The following is a 10,000-nucleotide window of genomic DNA, read 5'->3' as shown; positions in this document are numbered from 1 at the left end:
CAGGTGCACACAATGCATACTAAGTCATGATTCAGCATGGTTATTTTGTGACATTTTCAAAGGGGAGAAAAGCGACACATTGCACCTTTAAATTCAGGGTTGGTAACTGCTGGTGTGTGACAGTAGGCTTATAATGATTGCTACGTCGATATGGCCTTTCTATTTTCCTGAAGGAGCGAGGCTGCACGCCTGCCTGTGTGTGTCTACCCTGCAGAAAAGCCGGGATATTTAATTCCCCCCTATTTATTCCTTTATTTATTTATTAATCAGTGTGCACGCCTCATCACCCTTTATTGCCGTCCCGGCCGATAACAGGTTGTGCATGGTATCCTCCACTGATTCATGGAGTGTCTACGCAGGAGCTACTGTACCACCTGATGGGGAATGAGGGAGAGGAGGCTTCACTGGACACTCTTAGAGAGCTCAAAAAGACACGGGAGAGGGTCTAAAGGGAAGGACATCTTGGAGGGAATTGGAGGGGATTGAGTGGGGTAAGAGTAGGGGTACATATGTGATACGCTCTGGTCAGAAACCAATCAAAATGTTCAGACTTTTATTTTGAAACACGGAAACACATTGCAATGTTGTTGAAAATCACAACACAAACTCCCTAGTCAAGCCAAAATACTGCAGTGCAATGGATTCGGTGAGTAATCCCCACTGCTACCTAGTTAACTATAACACTCATTTACATTGTTAGCAGGCTCACAAAACAAGCTGTGTTAGTTGATTAGCGAGTGTGTCATTGATTTTCAACAACGCTGAAATGTGTTTACATTTTTCGACAGTCCCCCACATTAAATCGGATGCCGACTTAAGGACCAATTGACCAGACTGTGTCACATATGGGAGGGATGAGAGGATAATAGGATAAATGTACAATAGAGCCCAGAGCTCAGTCCTCCCTAATAATGTGTTGTGCTGGTGGGGGGGAGGGGGAATCAATAAAGTATGCATTATTGTTGTTGTTGTTGTTGTTGTTATTATGAATAATATTATTATTAGTATATATTAAAGGCGAATAAAGGTGTTCAGTTGTTCAATCGCATGAATAGTGTACACACACACATACACACTGATGGGCAGATGAGTCCCTTATGTACTGGTGTAGCCCCCTTGGGGTGAGATTTCCTTTTCTTGTAATGATTTTTAAATACACCCCCAACGCCCAGAGACACAGTTAATTGTCACATATTGGCTGGTGATGCTGATATGCACTGACAGAGACAGATCGGACGCACGCACACGCGCACACACACGCGCAGCTCACTCAGCTACCTGCACAATGAAACACATTTAAAAAACGAAGGCTTACTATCTCAATCAATATAAATATCAGTATAACACACAAACCAACAAACAAGAGGGAAAAAGAGACATTCCAAGTGGAAACGTTTAGGTAGGCATGTCCGTAGCCTATGGGCCCCCTTGCTTGGTAGTTGACCTGCTGCAGGAGTTACTTACTTCCTGTACGTCCTATTAATGTCTCCTTCAACCTCAACGAGACTTAATAGATGAATAAAGGTTGAATATCAAATAACAGATAAAGTATAAATACCCATGCATTTGTAATTTAATTTAAATGTGCTTTTGGTACAGTATACTGTAGGACAGGGGTAGGCAAACTATGGCCCGTTGCCTGTTTTCATGCGGCCTGGCATGATTTTTATTTTTAAAATGTTTTCATAAAATGGAATATGGCCCGTTAGAAAATAGTCTATGAAAATAAATTGTACTGTACAGTGGCAATATAAATTCAATGTCAATGTTTCTGACAGCGGAAATAGGTAGTTTAGAATCACCTTGGTGTGGGCCTTGGTCTGTAATCATCTTCTCAAAGGTAAGAAAGAATAATCCAAAAGGGTTTCCAAACGTTTGCACAGGGCCCTTTTCTTCCTTTTTTTATAAACTCAGAAAAATGAATTGCTTTGAAATGTGCAGAAAGGTGTCATGTTTAACTTTGTAGCATTTAGTGTTCAGGTTTGCTTTCAATCACTTCGAGATTAATTGTAACAGACATTTAAACCAGGGGTGCGCAAATGTTTGCACCCCACTATATTTAAGTACACATTAAATGCATGCATGCTTTAGTATACCAAAAAATCCCCCAAATCAGTATACTCTTTTTTTTGCTTGTCTACTATCACACTATACATAGAGTGTACACTTTTACAGTAATGAACATAGAGACATACACACCTGAAGCCTCATTGTAGAAGCACCCTCTCTCTCTTTCTCTCTCTCTCTCTCTCTCTCTCTCTCTCTCTCTCTCTCTCTCTCTCTCTCTCTCTCTCTCTCTCTCTCTCTCTCTCTCTCTCTCTCTCTCTCTCTCTCTCTCTCTCTCTCTCTCTCTCTCTCTCTCTCTCTCTCTCTCTCTCTCTCTCTCTCTCTCTCTCTCTCTCTCTCTCTCTCTCTCTCTCTCTCTCTCTCTCTCTCTCTCTCTCTCTGTATGTGAAAGTACCTGGACTGTAGATGTGCATAGCAGTCGCTATCCCTTAAAAACATATATGTGGTATGGCTAACATGTTTCATCATGTAAGGCGAAGAGAGTGTGTGTGTGTGTGTGTATGTGTATGTGTGTGTGTAAAGTCAGTATTTCAGGCAGTGTCATCACTTTACACTGGATTTGACCCAGCCCTGGGGGGCCTCCACATCCTCCTCTTCATCCTTCGATACATGCACTTTAATGGGCTAGTTTATGTACACACACGCAAAAAAGACAACATGTGCTATACAGTACATTAATATATTGAATGTATGCAGCAAATGCTGGGGTGTGTGTGTATGTGTGTGTGTGTATGTGTGTGTGTGTGTGTGTGTGTGTGTGTGTGTGTTGTGTTAGTCGTGTTTGTCTATGTTATGTCTCGTTATGTTCCCAATATTAGGATAAATAGCCCTGTCCATCATGTTTGGCTGTGCCTGGCAAACAGATTCCCCCTAACGTCAGAACAGATGAACACAAATGAGTTCCCCCGGGGAATAGTTGCGGGGCGGAAGGGTTTACCCGTGACACTGATGGTGAAGGACATTGCGGTGATGTTGGAGGGATGGGGTGGATAGGTCGGCATTACACGTGTTAGGCAAACATAAACCTGCCCATTTTGTATTGCCTAGACAGTACACACTGTACCCATACTGACACTCACAAATTACAGGACTGATAGTTATTTATGATGATGGGTAGATGGAGGGATTTGAGGTTATAGAGGGTCAACGTTAACAATTTCAATCCCGGGGGAAGTTTATGTGTTTCTTCAATACAGTCGAGAGGAGGGCCATGCAATTTGCAATTCATAAAATATCGATATCCATCAATGCTTCAGAATTCTAATGCTGCATTTCTCACTGATGAGAGCAGAGGGAGGCAGAGGGAGGGAGAGGGAGGGAGGGAGGGAGAGGGAGAGGGAGAGAGAGAGAGAGAGAGAGACAGAGACAGAGAGAGAGAGAGAGAGAGCGAGAGAGAGAGAGAGAGAGAGAGAGAGAGAGAGAGAGAGAGAGAGAGAGAGAGAGAGAGAGAGAGAGAGAAGCAGTAGGCACGCTGCTATCTACTTCATGTTTTAATCAAAAATTAGATCTTTTTTTTTTTTTGAAAGAGTGTCAGGTTTTTTTAAGCGTTCAGGGGAGGTTATGTTAAAACGTATTTTACTTGAGGGGGGTCTATATTTTAGAGGTCTGATTTGCACCTCTGATCATAAATAACAATCAGTCCAAACATCACACATATAAACCATCTATTTGATATTCTGTCCTCAGTTCAACAGTAATGGATGACATACCAATATTTCTCCTTCTGCCAAAGTATAATGGCGGATTATGTCAGCACTACTCAATGGTGGTCTATCTACTCCATTGCAATGCAATGGATTCGGTGAGTAATGCCCACTACTCTACACTAACTAGGTAGTAGTGGGGATTACTCACCGAATTCATTGCAATACCTTTTGTCAACACGTCTCGATCCCCAAAATGTCAAAGAGAGAGAGAGAGATAAACTGGCTCCATTTTGTAGCTGAGTTGTTTGCATATCTGGTCTGGTAGTAGTAACATCAAAATAACATCGGATAAACATTGGCTATCAACTGCTGGGCTGTGGCATAAGTCTCCGGTCCACTTAGTGAGTGACAGCATAGTATGCACACACTAAATCACTCCACTGGGACAGAGTCATTACACAGCTATAGTAAATCACGTCATTAGCATGGCAAGCTAAATAGCCGCACGCACACACACACACACACACACACACACACACACACACACACACATACATTCACAAACAAAGCCCTATGTCTGTGTGTCTCTGTACAGTATTTGTACTGTATCTGGATGGGTGAGAGATGGGGAATAAAAGCATGGACTTTCCTCATCCTCAGACATGATCAAACCCCTCTTGGAACTCTCTGCCATGTTTTGTTTGAGTTTGAGAGGGGCCATAGGGGAAGGGGAAGGCAGTAGGAAGACAACGGGGATTGGCTAATTTGGCCCACTGGTGCCTTCATATCACACGCCCTTCTTCACGTCTCTCTCTCTTCACATACATCATAGGCCTCTCCTCCTCCTTCATCCTCCCCTCATTTACATGCTATGGCATTCATTAGGAGGAGAGCGAGGGATGGGCCCCGATTCCAAACTGATTCCCTGGCCTCCTACGCCCCTTAGCCCTTAGTGTTCTATAGATCTAAAAGATGGATGATCTGGTTTGGAATTGTGTTCATGGTTTTGGGAGATATGGGGAAGTACTATCCAGTACTATCCATCCATTTACCATTTACTATCCAACATCTTCCATGCCTTCCTCTTGCTCATTACTAATCATCGGTGAGAGAATGGGAGAGAGGTGCTTCCACATAGCAGGCCCTTCCTGAGCAGTGGTTAGGAGGACATGGGAAGAGGAAGGGATTGACTTGCATTGTCCCAAAAACATCCAGGTGCAGAAATGGCCAACGCTAATCAAATAATAGAATAACCTTTATGAATGAGTGAATGAATGATCTTTATTGTCATTAATACAGTACAGGTACCATACAACAACATTTAGGAGGGGGGGCTCCCCTGGTGCTTGGAAAAAAGACTAAAAACAAGAAGGGAAAAGAGCTGGTTTACATAAATAAAGGCTATGTACACTATCCACTATACTATACTACTATACTATACAATAAAACACTGTGCTGTACACTATGCTATGCTATAAATATCCTAACATTTCCTATATCTGAACCTTATGTACACAAGGGTTGTCATATTGCACATAGTATTGTTGCACATTCATTTAAAGTGTCGCAGTTTGCAGGTTTGAAATGTTCACACTCACAGTTGTATTTCAATATTGCACTTATGTTTACAATCTAGTAGCTGCCATCAAATTGTCTAGATTGTCCAGGGCCTAGAACCTAGAACCTTACACTTCACTAGGCATACTCAACTGTTCCCAATGCTACCTAGACTACAGTCTATTTCACATGGTTAACAAGACACCCCCTACCTCCCATCTCCCACTCACTGACCCTCTGGGGTTTGGCAGGAGTTTTGGGGGAAACGTTTTTCGTTTTTCTGAAATCATCAGGAGAATATTTGGTCTTTTTCCTCATGACTGCAGTATTCCCAAAGCACAGTGGGGTCGATGTGTTTATCATTCCTTGCTGGAACAAGGAGCATGAAGCCATAACTATCGATCTGCCTGCTAGGATTCCTCACACACACACACACACACACACACACACACACACACACACACACACGCACACAGCACACACGCACACACACACGCACACACGCACACACGCACACAGCACACATGCACACACACACACACACACACACACACACACACACACACACACACACACACACACACATTAACAAGCTGTTTGAGGGCCTCTTAAATGATAACATGTTCCCTACTGGGCAAACTGTATGGCTCTTTCCAGGTTTAAAGCAGTCCAGGGAAGAAACAATTAGGGAGCTTCACAGAACCATACTTCCAATGACAGATAACACTGTAGAAGGCTGCTAGAGTGCTAAAGACATTTTCACCCCCACTACCCCCCTGTACTGTGTCTCTACTGTAAACATATTAATATTTATTTAATAATTACAGTAATCCTTCCTTCTTCTAGCATTGTAACTGCCAATGACCCCTGGTCCTAGCATTGATTTGTTTTTCTTATATGATGACTGAGGGATAGATGATTCACTTAGACACATGTATTTGTTGTAAGTTGCTTTGGATAAAGGTGTCTGCTAAATGCCAACAATGTCAATGCAGTACAGTATGTGTTTTGCAGAGAGGCCGATTTCTTTTTTTTTTATATATATAATTTTTTCTGAGTGGGGCAGTCCCACTCATGTTTTTGATTTTTAATGACAGATACAGTGAAGATTTTAGACAGGAAGGATGGGTGAGAGAGAGAGGATGGATGACATGCAGGATATGTCCCCGGCCGGAATCGAACCGGGGACCCTGCGGTTAACATGGTCTGCGCTTAACCCGCTACGCCACCTAAGCGCCCCAAGAGAGAGGCCGATGTCTATCTATTTTTGGCTTCTTTTTTTTATTATCTATCTGGCTATCTGCGTGTGTGTGTGTGTGTCTATATATATATATATATATATATATATATATATATATATATATAAGTATATAAGTCCAGTAGAGTATAACAGGGCTCAGTGCTGAGCCACGCCACAGAGAGAGGGAGAGCTCATGAGCCTGGAATACTAATCTTGTTACCACAGCAATTCTTTGCATTCAGGCTTTCATCAACTCTCTCTCTCTCTCTCTCTCTCTCTCTCTCTCTCTCTCTCTCTCTCTCTCTCTCTCTCTCTCTCTCTCTCTCTCTCTCTCTCTCTCTCTCTCTCTCTCTCTCTCCTCTCTCCCTCTCTCCCTCTCTCTCTCTCTCTCTCTCTCTGAAAGGGGAAATCATGGTGTTAGTCAGTTCCATAACATACTAAACTACTGTATTTCATGGCCAAAGATGTGTTCTAATACACATCAGGCTGTACAGTATTGTAATAGTCAGTCAGACCCCTGAAACATTTAGCCATATTTGTATTGTCTGTTTTGTGTTGTCTTCAACAGTTATCTGTAAACTTAGGTCTCAGGTGGGATGGTACCTGGTAAAGACTGACATAGAGAGAGGGGGGGGGGGGGGGGAGGTTGTAGCAACAAATCAACAGCTGTTGTCATTATCCCTTTAAAATAAACGTTATTATTTACATTTGTATTCCTAATGTTAATCTTACAGTTGTTCTTGTCCGCTAAGACACCTTTAATGAAACTGAGTCTCCAATTGACATTGATGTCACCTTAAATGCAAATATCAAGCACATTTTGCAAAACTGTTAACACAAGTCTCTACAAACGATGCAACACTCAGTTGAGTAAGTTCAAATCAGCAATCAGTGCTTATTCATGCATAGTAGGTCACCTCTGAGTTGCTAATTGCACGAATGGACCAAGTAAGAGGGAGAGGGCAAGAACAAAGGAGAGGCAGGGCGGCCCATAGAGTTAGAGTGGTTCAGATGTGTGGTGATGGAGTAGCTCAGAGAGGAATACAAAGAGCTAATATTTCAGATGAAATGTGTGCCACAATTATTATTAATAATAATGATTAATTATTAATGATATAAATACATGCCATTTAGCTGACACTTTTATCCAAAGCGACTTACATTGCATTAAGTGATACATGTCTTAGTATATATGGTCCCAGTGGGAATTTAACCCCCAACCAAAGCTTTGTTAGCACCATGCTCTACCACGTGAGCCACAGAGGACATGTTGTCAATCATGGCCTTTCCATGAGAAGTATCAAGTATGACAAAAAGGAAGTTGCAATGCTATAAGCACACTGTATGTCAGTATTACTGTACTGTATACAGTACAACATATCGTGACGTTAGAATTATAAGGTTCTATCTCAATTTTTGGTCAAAATTTAGTTTTTTACATAATCTGATCCGTTAGGTGTTTATTAATGCCTGTGTGGTGTTATTTTTAAAATGTTGACATTTTTTAGTTAGTAATTCATAAAATACAAAGGTTCCATCTCACAGAACATAATGAAATGTAAAAACATTGACGCTCAATATCTCTGAAATACCCTAAACGGAGATAGAACCTTATAATTCTAAGCTCACGATATGTATAAAACACATTCTTAATGCCCGTTGTGCGACCATCAGAATGTCAGTTTGTACATAATTTGTGTCAGCAGCTGGTGTTTTGGGGAACAAGTAGCCACGGTCATTTTTCCGTTTTTTACAGATTCTGAAAGGACAGATTGTAAGCTTTCTAATGGGTGTCATACATACATTGAAATCGGAAATGAAATCGGAAATCACTAAGTAGAGAATCTGTATTCTGCATTTATAGAATTTAAAGACAACCACATGTTGGTGGTGGCAGAGGTAAAGTCGTCATTGCAGCACAGTTGGCTGCCATTGTGGATATGGCTGTTGCCAACATTTCCATGAGACTGTGAGAAATTCAGACTGCAGTCATTTTATGATCACAATATTTTCACAAATGTCAACAGTGTGAGTTTGTCCATTATTGACTGTCCTTAAAAGACACAAAGTGTGAATGGAACAACTTCACAAGGTCTTATTCCAAAGAAACAGTGACCCCTTGAAAGAGACTAGACTCCAGTATGTACAGGTAAGGGTTTGTCACTGTAATGCCTTTTCTTACAGTAAAATATTGCATCGCAGTCAGCTGTAATATTGTATTATAATGTAGAATGTACTATAATGTACTTTATGTACGGTATGCATAAATACTGTGTTTCTATTGTATTTTTTTTTCTTAGAGAATAACGGAGCTTGAAGCAAACACAACACCTCATAGATTGTATTAATGTATGTGGTTTAAGCCGGCTTTAAGCTTTCAAAAGCAAGGAGACAAGGTACTCATTGGTAAAAAAAAAAAAAAGAACAGTGCAAACATCACCATGCATTGGATCAGAGAGTGGTACTACCAGAAGAGAGAGGGCTGGTGAGGCCTGACATGTCCCACTTCCTCATCATATGGGACAACGTTGCTTTCCACCTCTCCCATCTGGTTACTGAATGGTTTGCAGCCCAGTCATGAATGATGATGGAATTTCTCCCTTCGTAATCTCCTTTTCTCAATCCAACCGAGGAATTCTTCTCTGTGTGGAGGTGGAATGTTTATGATCATCACCGTCCACATGACGTCCCTTCTAGATGCAATGAATGTTGGTTGTCTGACAGAGGACGGTCAAGGGCGGATGCTCTGAATTGTACGGGAAAACATCCAAGTTGATGAAATGTTGGGGCCTGATCGACAAGAACAAATGGACAATGTGGTGCATACCGTATTTTGTGTTGCTTTTGTTGACATTGCATTGTTTTTGCAATGATTTGTTAGCTTGCTGTATTTTATTTGTATCCTCGGTATGAACGGCATCATTGAATTTGAAGGACAAAATGGGGAAAAAAATAAAATTCTTTCTGGATATTCATGCTCTTGAGTGACATTATTTCAGCATTTCAGCATCTTTAGTTTCCTCGTTTTAGGAAAAAATAGTATAGCCCATGCTGTGATACTATGTTTACTTGTCTTTATTGGTACATACTATCATTTGTATCAGATATCTATATTGTCATATTCAATGTTTTGAGAGTCTGAGTGCATTTTGCACCATTTGTCATTTTGGCCAATAACTTTCAGTTTTGACTTGTGTGTTATTTTTTTTATTTTTTTAAATCTGAATTCTGTACAAATGTGCTCAAGCAATGGAGGAAAAACTGTCATATTTTACTGCTCATCTGCTTTCCACAGAGAACTCGGTATGACCTGGACCAAATGAAAGAGAAGAAGAGCAGGAGGAGGAGAGAGGAGGGGAAGTTGGCGAGCACTAATGAGAGAATAAGGTGAGAAAAAAGAGAATTCCCAGAGCATAGGGTTGTGGTGGTAATTGGTGTCTGCAGGGAGCATTGGGAAGCCAGAGGGAAACGGGAATGTCAGGTGGCGCTG

At 41.3% G+C, this 10,000-nt stretch overlaps 1 protein-coding gene across 1 annotated transcript in view; it reads right to left on the bottom strand.

Annotated features, from left to right (window-relative positions):
• Nucleotides 1–10,000, bottom strand: part of adgrb2 (adhesion G protein-coupled receptor B2) — a gene marked incomplete at both ends in the record, with an annotated part of 148,294 nt that overhangs the window by 131,443 nt on the left and 6,851 nt on the right. The gene's annotated exons all lie outside the window — the stretch shown is intronic.

This window comes from Nansenia antarctica (assembly GCF_963989245.1).
Source record: "Nansenia antarctica genome assembly, chromosome: 5".
NCBI classification, from domain to species: domain Eukaryota; kingdom Metazoa; phylum Chordata; class Actinopteri; order Argentiniformes; family Microstomatidae; genus Nansenia; species Nansenia antarctica.
The sequence above is the reverse complement of the archived record's forward strand: the minus strand, read 5'-3'. Positions and strand labels throughout refer to the sequence as shown.